This window comes from Neltuma alba, unplaced genomic scaffold (assembly GCF_004799145.2).
Source record: "Neltuma alba isolate B1F8T4 unplaced genomic scaffold, ASM479914v2 tig00002699_pilon, whole genome shotgun sequence".
In the NCBI taxonomy this organism is placed as follows: domain Eukaryota; kingdom Viridiplantae; phylum Streptophyta; class Magnoliopsida; order Fabales; family Fabaceae; genus Neltuma; species Neltuma alba.
The window spans coordinates 53233-67819 of NW_021632974.1; the positions used below are offsets into that span (position 1 = coordinate 53233).

The following is a 14587-nucleotide window of genomic DNA, read 5'->3' on the forward strand; positions in this document are numbered from 1 at the left end:
CACGGAGGAGACGCGATGGAGCTCACGGCAAGTCTCGGTGGTTCTGGGGACGGAGGATGAGGGGAGGCAGCTCGCGTGAAGGACCAGGCTTTCGGTCACTCCAAGCCACACCCAACACGAGGACCTCACGGCGGAGACGCGACGCAGCTCACGGCAACTCTCGGTGGTCTGACGACAACGCGACGGAGGAGGCAGGATGAGGGGTCGCCGGTCGGGTAGAAGGGAGAGCAGATGGGAAAGAAGAAAAGAAAGAACGAAGACTCCAGGAAGAAAAGAAAGACCGAAGACGCGAAAGAAAGGCCGAAGACTTCAGCAAAAAAAAATGAGGACCGGCTGATAGGATCCCAACGGTAAAAAATAAGAGCTTATCTGATTCAATAAGCCATAAAAATTGGCTTGGGCCAGAACGTGCGTTGAGGAGCTTAAAATTCATAAGCCACTTTTTTTTCCAAGCCCATCCAAACAGCATCTGAATTCCAATCGGGCTTATGCTGATTTTAAGCTACTTATAAGCTCATCAGAAGCCCAACCAAACAGACCCTAAATATAAAGAAATTAAGTATATGATATTTATCACCAATGCGGGTTGGATCTAGCAGAAAGAGTTAGTCCCTCACAACATGGCGAACCAAAGTTCGAATCCTCCCTGGGAAAGATACTTACATTTAGTGCCCGATAGTGTCTCAAATAGGATTACCTCTAATAGGAGGATACCTATGCTTTAGTAAAAAAAAAAAGTATATGATATTTATCGTGTTGCTTGTTTATTTTTATTAGATTTGCATCTTTAATTACCGTGTGTTTCTTTCCTACTGGTATGTAGTACAAGTATGAAGACCTCCTCCTCCCAAAAATGGGCTAAAAAATTTTTAAGACAACGACAAATACGATAAAATGAGTTGTTAATAATGCATTAAACAATTTTATGCAAACAAATCTTTCACTATGAATAAGAATTGAAATTTTGCTACTCCAGAGGACAAACCATAGATCATATTCTTAAGAACAAGATTTTCTTCAAATTTTGCTGAGCTTCCTCGGGGGTTTAAATTAGCTAGATATACTTGTTGCCTATCAAAAAATTCAGATACAGTCTCGCAATTGTCTAAACCGAACTCCAATAGTGAGAGAACTTTGAGCATGAAGGATGATCAATAGGGAAGATAATTGAAAGGCCTAGGGATGTGTAGCTGAGAGGCAGAACTGCTCCCAGCAATTATCTGAGAATTTGAGATCCTGATATACAACACACTCAAGGTACGTCATATTTAAAGACAATCAGAGGAGACACAACTCGCAATGGACATGGATAATCTCGAACGGCTAGAGAAATAAGCGAGGAGACTGATAAAGATAGAAAAGAGACCTATTTGACCATATAGCAATGGGCTCTATCAAACAGTGCACAACACCATATGATCCGTCATATCTACAGGGTTCTCCACTACGAAGTAAGAACTGTGACACATGAAACTTGGTTTTACCTGGCACAAAAGATCACCCTACTTCTTGGTTGATCAATTGTTATCACCAAGCAACATGTACTTCAACCCAAATGGGAACTAATTGCACATCTTGGGTATTTTAGCTGTGACCATATTATGGACTGACAGACCGTCTTTGACCATAAAACGGGAAAATAAATTGCTATTTTAAAATGTAGATCCCAAACTCAACTCTAGTAAGTCTCAGACCTATGTTCTTGGCTCTCTGCCAGCAATCAATTTTTTTTTTTCCCTACGCCATCAATCAATATTTACTATTATTATTAAAACTGATCAGTGGGAGTAAGTAGGGTCAAATTAAAGAACTTTTTTCTGTCTAGAATAAAATTGAGAATTCAAACAGAGAACGGCCATTATTACACCACATAGTGAGGGTTGAGATTGTCTGATGTCAAATAGTTACATAAAAATTTAATCATCTCTCATTATGTGGTGTATCAAAATTTAAATTCATGTTAAATGAAGTATTTACATTTAGTACTTAACAGCATTTTAAATATAATTACTTTTAATAGTAGAATACTTGTTATTATTTTTTTTAAAAAAATATGGTCCAATCTAAAATTCATATAGGGTTTACAATGAGTCTTACTTAACTGTAGATATAAGATAAAAGAAATGAAAACGAACAAAAACACAACAATAACTAGCATATGTAACTTTTTTTAACGTAACCTCTCCCTCATATAGGAGTTTTCACACCAATAAATTACAAAGTCGTGTCAACTATACTCACTCATATGTAAGCTTTTAAATTTTCAAAATAATTAAAGAAACATCATACAAGCCGACATGTATTTTGTTGAGTTTGTTGATTTTCCCCTGACTAATCTATTTTCTGAGTTAATTTAATGGTAGTTTTCCGCAGTTATGTGTGTGTGTGATGCACAATTAAATAAAAGTTAATTGAACGTGGGCGATTCTTATTATTTATATTTAACCTAGAAATTTTATAATATTTTTGTCACCAACTACAAGTACCGCAAAATATTTATTTCGAACCCTTTTAATTATATGCTGATAATATTGATACAACTTTAAAATAACTTTATAACTGTTGTATTTATTTATAGGACACATGTTTGTGTGCACATGTACATCTTTATAAAATCGTGCCACTCACTGACCCCCACGATAGGCTCCAATCATGTGCGTGACACATTTATTATTTGTTGAAAAGTATATACTTTATTCTAGTAATTTATTAAGTAAAATAATTTAAAACTTATATTAAGTTCAGCCGACAAAGTGCTTTAATAATTTGTCTTTTTTCTTTGTTTTTTTTTTGGGAAAATTTGAATGAAAGACCTAAAAAAAAATGATATTTATTATGAAAGACAATAAAAATTGTAATTATATAAAAGGACCAAATGCCAAAATAAGAAATTTAAAATACTAAACCACCCTAATCAAACCTCCTACATTCCCTCCCACTTCAAAATTAAAATAAAAAACTAAAACTAAAATGAAATTAGTTTTTATAATAAAAAATAAAATTAATTTTTAATCACATCGTATTTTTGCAATACATAGCATTCTGCCTATCAAACCAAATTAAATATGGAATCTTTATAGAGCATCAGTTGTATTATTTTTTTTTAAATAGTATAACATTTATTATTTGTAGTATTTTATATTGATATAATGTCAAATTCTCAAAAAGATCTAGTAATATGCTTGATGAATTCGAATCCATTTTTATTTTATTTATTTATTTTTTATGACTCACATATCCATCATATCTTAAATTGAGTGAGTTTGAATTTGTAGCTCGACCCCTAAAAATAAACATATATTCCTAGGAGCCAAAAGAGTTTAGGACTAATTTAAAATAATTAGTCAAAAGTCATAAACTTATTACCATTATTATCAAACTTCAAATTCAAATATTAAAAAAAACTAGAATATACATTAAGATTAAAAATCAAAATTGTTTCAACTCAATCTAAATAATAATTAAATCACAAATAATTGTTTCACCACCATATGTATTATGAATATTCAAAACTCTATCACAGCGATCATGAAAATTTAATTATACACTTAGCTGATAAATGAAATGAAAAAAAAAAAACCAAATTGACTGCATGAGATTAAAAAATGCCATACACAAGAACAAGTAATTATTTTCATGACCATAAGAAATTAAAGAATTTTTGAATGTGGTGTTATCTGATATTTACAAGAGTAAATGACATTGATGGTATGAATTTGAATCTTCGTGAGACTTGTTTTTTTTTTCCTTCCAAAAAAGAATATGATAATGGAAATGATGGGTGATTTTAATTTTAAATTTAGTTTCAGCTTCTTCTTTTTTTTTTCCTTCCAAATTCTAAATGTAATATAGGGAATTAAGTTAGGGCATTTTGGTATTTTCAAACTTATAGTTTGGTATTTGGTCCTCATAAATAATTACAATTTTTAAGATCCTTTATAATAAATTTTATTTGTTTTAGGTCCTTCGCTTTAATTTTCCCCTTTTTTTTTTCATTTTCATTGTGCTTCATGAAAAACCTGTTTAAATTTTGATAATACTCCTCCGGTCCTTAATATAAGACCCATTTAACTAATTTGATTATATTAAGGAAGTTAGGTAAGTTAGTTAATTATAAGAAAAGTGACACATTTTTCCTAAAACACCATAATCATCTTTCTTAATACTCCCTCTCTTTCTTTTACTTGATTATGGTTGATGGAGTATTCATAGGGGTAATTTAGAGAAAATTAATAAATATGAGAAAGGGGTCTTATATTTAGGATCAAAACCAACTCAAGAATTGGATCCTATATTAAGGACCGGAGGAGTATAATTTTTGTACGATATATTATTCTTTGCTCTTTCGAGTTGGAAAGTAACCCCTAATAAATTGGTCCAAAGGAATACCATATTAAAAAATTATTTAATTAAGTTGAGTGAACAAAAGTTATATTAACCCAATAATTAAGTTAATAATTTATTAAAAATGTGTTTTTTTAAATAATCATTTTTATCATTTGTATTGGAAATTACTTTTTTTAATGAAAAAAATTTATTTGCTATATACAATCAATAGATAGGAATTAGGATTTAGAAAAAAAAATTATAAATTTAAAAAATAAAGTAAATTAAGATTTCATATTTATAATCAAGACAAACATCTTTACTAGCTTTTATATTTAAATCTGAACGGTGTATTGTATTTGGTGCTACTAAGTTAAGTTTAAGAATTATTGTTATTGAGCTTAAATAAAAATAACTCTTTCAATATAATTTATTTTATTTACAGGGTTTGAACCCATGATTTTATTTTTAAAAATGGAATATACTACTCAATCCAGCCATTGTTATTGTGTATATTTTCAGTCAATCGATATGAGCAAAGTTACATAGGAAAACAAAAGTAGGATTAGTGATCTATGGGACAATTAATTAAATTAGATTGTGTTTAAGAATACCTGAAAAAATTGGATAAATATTATAATGGAATGATAAATTACTTGTTAATTTAAAATAGCAATAAATAAGCTAGATTAAACTGAAGGCACTCTAAAAGAAAATTCTAGAATTAGGTTGACCACTGATAAGGTCGTTGGGTTAGGCATGGGTTGATTTTCTCATGTTTATGATTTTCTCGGGTTTAAATTCCAATTAGCATCTGCCTCCTAAACTTTCATGAACGTCATGCAAAAGAAGAATATAACAGCCGTACAAAATTTAGATTTATTTTATAACAACGCAATATCTAAAATTTTGTAAAATAAAATTAATTAATAATCATATTAATAAATGATAATACTAAAACAAAAATATCACCCGTATTTTTTATAACAATAATTTATTTTAAAAAATTGATGTTACTTATAAATTGATATATAATTTAATAATGCATATAAGTATTTTAAAGATAATATATGTTATAATTAAGTAATTTAATAATTTTTATAATCTCTTTAAATTACTCAACTTGATTTTATATTAAGGAATTAGGTAGGATTTCATATCAAATTTAGGTTTGTTGAAGAAACACCAAAACCTAATTAAGCAATCCTCCTTGATGAAATGGCATTGATGTTTCCATAAGCGAGTCGAATATCATATCATCATTCCTGTCGTTTTAATCTAAACGCCACTTCCTCTACACATAATTGCTTACCGACCCGCCGTTGGGAATTCAATCTCTAAGCTCTCAATTTTTGGGCTGCCAAATTTCAACATCGTGCGCATTACTGCCCTGTTGAAAGCGACGTCGTTCAAACTCCTGGTCCGTTTACCTTATTACCTTCCTTTTTTTTTTGGCCTCAAAATCATAAAAACTAATTTCTTAAAAATAGATACAATTATTAATCTATTATTTCCTTAAGAATTTTCAATCCTTATATGATATAACAACTCTATAATATCTCATAGATTAATACTACCTCCCATACTCAATTAAGAACTAGCAATCAATATGTAAATATTAAAAAAAATTAGTTAAACTAATTATTTATAATAAGTATATGTTATTTTTTCTAGAATATCCTTATTAATTATATACAATGAAAATGTTTTTGATAAAAAACACTTTAACATGTGTATTTACCATATATATTACTTTAAAGCAAAATGGATAGACATAAAAAACAAAATAAACTGAGAACTTATGCTTATGACTAAATTAAATTTTTAATGTGCTTTTATATTAAGAATAGAATGTCCCACTCACATGCATTAAAATAAAATTGTTACATGATAATCATTTGACAAGACAACTCTAATTCTATGTTTAGGTTTGGTACTAGGGAAATAGAACAAAAAAGAGAGGAGAAAAATTTTAATGAACTCAATTTAAAAAATTAGAAAAGTGTGGTCTTAAAATTTTAGTACATAGATGATGTAAGATAAAAGAGTAATAAAAATTAATTTCAAATTGAGCTTATTAAAATTTTTCTTATTATCCTTTCCGTTTCCCTTGTACCAAATGTACCGTAAAGAGTCAGCCCATTTAAGTCCTAAGCTCATCAACACTAACTATTATAAGCTCAAATAGGAATTGAGTATACCGAAAAGGACTAGTCTCTCATAACACAATGAGCTCATATTTGAATCTCCACTAAAAAAATATTCACATTCAGTGCCTAATAATCTGCCTGTTTGGATGGGTGTTTTATCATTTATGTGCCAAAATGAGGTTTAAGTAGTTGATAAGCTCGATTGGTTATGTAAGGGTGTTTGCGACATTTTTTGGGTCATCCCACTTTAGCTCCAAATCATTAATCAGACCGTGTGTTTTAATAAGCTGCAAGGGAGGAGCTTTTTAAAATTGCATCGTGCTTATATTGGACTGTTGAAAAATTATTTTCTTGTCAAATATATTTTTATTCCTGCCTCTCCTCATTTATTCCTACCTTTGCTCATTTAAATTCATTGTAGTATGTCAATTCATTTTTTTTATCATGTTTCACTTTATATTTAAAAATATTTTTTATGATTTCTTTAAAATTTTCAAATTTATTTCGCACATTAAATTTTACTTCTTCATTATATTATCTCAATTCATTTTTTCTCATGTTTCACATTATATTTACAATATTTTTTTATGATTTTTATGAAGTTTTAAAATTTAATTCACTCAATCAATTTGACTTCTTTATATTAAATTATTTTAATTTCATTGTATTATGTCAAAACATTTTTTAACCACGTTTCATTATTTATTAAAAATCATACCTATTTTAGTAATTTTACAACAAACTTATTTTTACTCAATCATAATTCAAATAACCTTTTACCAATCTCACACTTTTACAAACTAACTTTTTTAAATTCCAATCCAAACACAATTCAACTTATCTAATTTAATTTTTATCCAACTTCACTTCTTCAAAAACTATTTTTCTAATCATTAATCTAAACGGACCCAATATTTTCAATAGAATTACCTCCGATAACAAAATATCTTTGCGTTGAAAAAAAAAAAAAGGAGAGAGGCTCATTTGCTATTTTAAAATGTAGACCCCAAACTCAACTCTAGTAAGTCTCAGACCTATGTTCTTGGCTCTCTGCCAGCAATCAATTTTTTTTTTTTCCTACGCCATGAATCAATATTTACTATTATTATGAAAACTGATCAGTGGGAGTAAGTAGGGCCAAATTGAAGAACTTTTTCTTTATAGAATAAAATTGAGAATTCAGACCACATAGTGAGGGTTGAGATTGTCTGATGTCAAATAGTTACATAAAATATCTTGACCAGCCAAATAATCATATGAAAAATTATTATAAATATTAATATAAAATATAATTAAATTTGAATTTTTAATACAAGCATGAGATTCGTGAATTGAGATACCCTAACGCGCACATATTCAATAAGGTCCAAGGAATGGAGCTAACCTAATTTTGCCGGTTGGGAAAAGGCAACAAGTTCCATAACCCCCGTACGGACAGATTGGGTGATATCAACCAAATGTGGGATTAAATTATTAATATCTGAACAAGAAAACACACGGCACACAACAAGTCAAGAATGATCCATCACAATTCTTTTTCTTTCTTTTTTTATTGCCAACCAGAATTCTTTTGGATAAAAAAAAAAGAAGGAAATAGAAAAATTACAAATAGAAACCAAGAACAACATAAGCATGAGTTTTTGACAATAATGATATGGATTCTGACAACAATTTTTGTAAACTGGTCCTTATGTATAGTTTTTCTATTTTAGCAGCTTTTTTTTTTAAACTATTTTTCCAATTCTTTTTCTATAACTCATCCAAAGAGGCAAAAAAAAAAAAAGATGAATAAATAAATAAAGAAAGGACACAACTTTTCTCTCGCTCTCCCACAGCAGATCGCCCCTGAAGTCCCCACAAAATTGGTAGACGTAAACTGAGGCCAGCCCAAGTCTAATATAAAATTTTAATTTATTTGTCAAATTTATAAATTTTCTCTAAAATCTCCATATACATTTATATTGCTTGTACATAATAAAGAAGATTTTGTCAAATAATAAAAGAGTTTTCATCAAACAGTCACAATAACAAAATTATACAAGATATTAAAAAAAAAACCAATACACGTTTACTGCCACTCGTCCTTAGGATAAAAATTAGTTGAAAATTTAAATTCGTCTTAAATATATAATCCAATTTATTTCATCTTTAATATTTATTCATTTTGCCTCCTACGTAATCTCTACAGTAATTTCATATGATAAGAAATTTTTATGATTGATAATGATATTTTAAAAACAATAAAAGTCATTTATTATAAATAACTAACTAATCTTCTTAATTTTGGTAAATTAATTATCTAACTTTTATATTAAGGTCAAAAATAATATTATAAATAATTAACTCAACTAATTTTTTTTTAATATCTACGAATAAGTTATCTAGTTTATTAAAAAACAAATGGAGTAACCTTTTCACTCATATTATCAGTAAATGATTAATATTGATAATACCATTCGTTTCCATTAAAAACGCGAAGACGGTTTTCCTAGCTTTGCCAGCAACGAAGGCAATGAAATGGGAAATGCGTAAGGCGTATAATCCCCCCCACTAACAGATAAATGCAGGATAAGATCCAGAAAATCTGATTTAACATAAAAAAGAATACACGTGGCACAAATTCACGAACGGATGATTCTTAGATGTCGTCAGTAACCTCTAAACAAATCATGAACCTAAAATGAAAAATCATTAAACCAAATCAGTTTCCCGTGTACCTGCCTGCACATGCACTGCATTCCAATTTCCACCATATGCTAAATACATGAATAAACGGTGTTATCTTGACCCCTTTATAATCTGGCGTCATTCAGAGGACTTTCCGAGCCAATATGAGGCCATGAAAGTGGAAACACCCCCTCATGAAGGCCATTATCAATTTTCCAAACTCTCATGAGTCCTTTCAAACCCTGCAAAAGAAGATTAAAGTATGAGAGAAGATAGAGAAGCCAACGAAGACTGAGTCATAAATGTACAGTTCCATTGTATGAAAAACCGAACCAGACATTTAAAGTCCTGCTTTTTCTGTCCAGAATTGGAGGTTTCGTAAAAGTGTTACTTTTTTCTCCACCCTTTTTCTGTCTCCGAGCGAGGATAAATTGGAAGCAGTATGGGAATAATCTCTCAAGTCTGAAGCAAGAAGAGTCGTCGTCCTTTAGCATTTTGTTGCACAAATGGCAGGAGGGTCATTTACACAAGGTGCTGTGACGAGAGAGAGAGCAGCGCAATACAAAGGGAGAGTTACAGCTTATGTCGTCATCAGCTGCATTGTTGCTGCCACTGGAGGGTCTCTCTTCGGCTATGATATTGGGATTTCAGGTTCTTTTCCCATGCTCCACTCTAATCAACCAGTTTTAATTTACTTGAGATCCTATATTTTTTGTGGGGTTATGAGAGATAGGGAACATTCCCTGATTACCAGCTGAGAGAAAGATCTGAACAGAAAATTGCTCGTGTAGATCCAGAAGATAATTGTATATGCTTAATATCTTAGAGGTGTGAATTGAAAAATAAAGATACAGAAGAGGATGCAGATTCTGATATACCCAACTTTCTCTGTCTGTTCTGTACTGTATGCATGTGTCAAATCATGTTTTGATTTCACTTCTGGAACCTTTTCATCATCGCTACTTGATTCCAAATGATGCAATCCCCAAGTTAACATCGAAATAATGACTCCTCATCATTCACTTTGGCTCTGTTCGTAACCTTTTTCATCACTTTTAAGTCTCCTTTCCAATTGAGATACCAGATGTATTCAATTAACTTCCGGGGTTTACGACGCTTGGAAACATAGTCGCATTGTATCAGACAGACATTTTGGGCACTACATATTTTGCGGCCTCTGGTATCAGTATCCCATGGATTTAAGGCTTCAGTTTTATCTACTTCATGCACTGAGTAATGATTTGTGAACTAATGTTCGAAAAACAGAACTCCCAACTTTAAAATTAGTATCAAAGAAAAGCAAAGCAACAGAAATTAACTAAAAGTTTGTAGATTATTTCTTACTTGGATGCTGGTCAGAGAGAGCCATTCCTTTTACATTGAAAGTCCTCTGATTTTTGTTTGATTGCTAACAGGGGGGGTGACTTCGATGGACGAGTTTCTCCAGGAATTCTTCCCGTCAGTATACAGAAGTAGAGAGCATGCACAGGAAAACAATTATTGCAAGTACGACAATCAAAATCTTGCATTGTTCACCTCTTCTCTCTACCTTGCTGGTTTAGTTGCATCTCTATTGGCATCTCCAGTAACAAGGAAGTACGGGCGAAGGGCAAGTATAATTGGTGGTGGAATCTGCTTTCTTATCGGATCGGTTCTCAATGCAGCAGCTGTTAATCTGGCCATGCTTCTCCTAGGTAGAATCATGCTTGGTGTTGGCATTGGATTTGGAAACCAGGTAATCGGCCACACTTTAAAAATAAAATTATGTCTGCATACTCGTGTTAGCTATGGTACTACCTTCAGACTGACTGAAAACATTAGTTCAATACTGTGTCACATCATACTCCGCATTAACTCTGCAATGAAACCTTTTAACAGATTGTGACTGTTAATGTGAGTTTATAAACTTTCCATGAAAAGTAAGGTGCTGATGTGTTGAAACATGAAACAGTAAATAGGTCCAGAAAAACATGCATTGTGGTTGAACTTAAAAGATAACAGAGCCCCACCTTGTGGTTGTTTTGAAGGCAATTCCTCTGTACTTGTCAGAGATGGCACCAACCCACTTGCGAGGTGGCCTGAACATGATGTTTCAAGTGGCGACAACTTTAGGAATCTTCACAGCCAACATGGTCAACTATGGAACGCAGAAGCTTCACCCATGGGGGTGGAGGCTCTCATTGGGTCTAGCTGTTATACCAGCTACTGCAATGACAGTGGGCGGAATTTTCCTTCCTGATACGCCAAACAGCTTAATAGAAAGAGGATTAACAGAAAAGGGAAGAAAGCTACTTGAAAAGATCAGAGGAACCCAAGATGTTGATGCAGAGTTCCAAGACATCATCGATGCGAGCAAGATCGCAAACTCAATAGAGCATCCCTTTCGAAACATGCTGGAAAGGAGGAACAGGCCAGAGTTGGTCATGTCAATTCTCATGCCGACGTTTCAGATCCTTACTGGAATAAATTCAATTCTGTTTTACGCTCCTGTACTGTTCCAGAGTATGGGATTCGGAAGGAATGCTGCTCTATATTCATCTGCTTTGACAGGAGGAGTTCTTGCTTCCTCAACATTTATTTCTATTGCAACGGTTGACAGATTGGGACGCAGGGCTCTGCTCATCAGTGGTGGAATACAAATGATCATATGCCAGGTAAATTAAAGAAACAAATTTATGAAGCACACAGCATTCTAAGAGTTATCTTTGTGTGACTGATTTAAAATAAAAAAGAACACAGCTGCCTATGTATTGCCAGTGCAGGGGATCAAGGAATCGTCTCTATGCAGAGAATGTTCTTAAACATTAATGTTAAAAGGTCACATATTAAATGATTCATTGGCTGATTGGCACTTCATATTTTGGGCTGTCACAGTATATAGAGCTGCTGAACAAGAACTTTGAATTTGTATGAATCAAACACTCCAGAACTGATGTTAGACTAGGGAGAACACCAAGTCTGTAGTATGAAACAAGAACCCTGGCAAATGAATTATATTGTTTCATCATCTAGACAACTAGCGATTTCAGACTGCTCCTCAGATAGAGAGACAATTGACTATATAATCCATAAAGCAATTGACTAAAGTCTCAGTTTTTCCCCCGAATATGAACAGGTCATAGTAGCAGTAATATTGGGGCTAAAGTTCGGAGACAATCGGGACCCGTCTACGAGTTACTCAATAGTAGTTGTAGTTATGATTTGCCTCTTTGTCGTAGCTTTCGGATGGTCATGGGGTCCCCTAGGGTGGACAGTTCCAAGTGAGATATTCCCATTGGAGATCCGATCGGCAGGCAGGACAGAGCGTCACAGTTGCAGTAAATCTTCTGTTCACATTCATAATTGCTCAAAGCTTGCTTTCCCTCCTCTGTTCCTTAAAGTATGCATTGTTTCTCTTCTTTGCGGGCTGGATCACCATCATGACCATTGTAGTCTTCCTTTTTCTACCTGAAACCAAGGAGTTCCCATTGAAGAAATGGTCTTTTTATGGAGGAAGCACTGGTTCTGGAAAAGGTTAGTGCTCCTCCATTCCCGGAAGCTGATGCAACTGATGTGTAAGGTATACTGTTTCAGTCATCCTAGACTAAGGTCTACAGATTATCATACTTTTACATACAATGTGTAACGAGATGTATACATATTGAATCTAGTCATAGAATGTATTGTGTTATCATGTATTTAAGAATTTCCCCGTCTTAGAGACTAGCTTCAAAAGTCGGCAAAAACACAAAAGATTCATCACAGCGCTGTGAATGCCTTAGTTCTCTTCTCGGATACTGCCTAGATCGCAAGACATTAGCAGTTTGAATAGATACACGAAGGGGGACGAAAAGCGACTTGCAAGCTAGAATATTCAACTATCATCTCCGGTAGCACTTACAAAGCCAAGTCATGCAATTTCAACTGATTTCAATACTTAGTTCTCTTGAAACACTCGCACCCAATTTAGCGGACATATGCGAGTTGAAGCTAGTAACAGAACAAGGATAAAATGCCTAAAGACAAGACACTGCTTTTCCCCGGTGAAATCAGAGATGCGAATAGAATGATAGCAAACAATCCATCAATGATTTAAAACCCATGCGTGCCCGTTGAACTAGTACTCTACCACACAATTAGTCGTATTAGAGATTATGGCACTCAAAATAAATTTAAACCAATGAAAATCAGCAGGACCTGTCAAGTCGACTGAATAGTGAGGTAATGCGTTCAGAGGAAGTTCAAAGAAACAAGCTCGGATCCCAACTTGGCTGTCAATATGATCGTACTGTGTCGACACTGCATTCGAACATTGAATTGTATTTCATCAACCACGAAGTACCCATTACAACCATTCAGAAGAGCAACTCACACGAACAAATAAGCCCCACACCGACCAGTGAATCAAACACGAATTGCGAATTATCATCATGCTGTTTTCAAAGGCCTACCCACCCCAGCAGGTACCTGTAGAACACGAACAGATACGCGTACGAAAATTTCATCGCAAACTCCGCCTCAACAGAGTCACTGGTCAATCATTACATCGCGTACATCAAATCTGAGCTTAGGATGACATAATGGGCAAAGTTTTAAAGAATCCGTTTACATGCGCAAGGATCCTTCATTCTTAAGGCCGCGAAGTTTTTCCCTTTAATCCATGATTTTCGTATCCTCGTCGAGAAGCAAGTTCACTACAATCAACCGAATTCAAGGTGACAGAAGCCCATTTTACGTTTCCGCCAAGAATATGGAAATCATCCTCTAGGAAGAAAAGAATAAATTCCGAATAAAAAAAAAAAGATCACGCATGCAATAGGAGGGCATTAATCCAGTGCAGAAAGCTAACTATAGGGATCTTATTGCATCAAGATTCAGAACTACATCAAGAAGAAATAGACAACAAGACGAAACAAACACCTGAAAGAAACGAACCAACACTAAGTACACTTCCTTCTTCTACACGATCTAAAGGCCAGCATACGCACGCATCCTACAGACACAACCTAAACCACCATGTTGTACTTTTAAAGAGCACATGAATTTACAAGAGATTTATAGCCTCGAAATTCGAACCTTCCGTCCTTAAGTGCACTAATACTATCTAACTGAATAGAGTAAGCCCTCTTTCAGAAACTAAATATAAATTCTCGTCACTTCAAGCATGCCTAGGCATAGCTTCGATCAATTGCTCATTTGCTCGCATCCCACAGACAACCTCTTGAAAAATAAAGGAAGCTCGTTGAGATTATGCGAACGCCCATCTACGTAGGAAGGAAGAACCGAAATCCTATCACCCGTCAAACAATCATCAATCACCACTAGAAACTTCATTCTCCGCCGATCATAAGCCTTACAGCTCCTTCTCATACCAAATCAAGCCTTAGCAACCGCCTCAAGTCGCTGGTGGCTGCCCCGTTCTTCCTAGAAATCCCGGTACCGGCAATGAACTCGGAGGCGGTGAC

General features: G+C 33.5%; 1 pseudogene; it reads left to right on the forward strand.

Annotated features, from left to right (window-relative positions):
* The first annotated feature begins 9243 nt into the window (after positions 1-9243).
* On the forward strand, positions 9244-12808 carry LOC114735638 (sugar transport protein 7-like; annotated as a pseudogene).
* The last annotated feature ends 1779 nt before the right edge of the window (positions 12809-14587 follow it).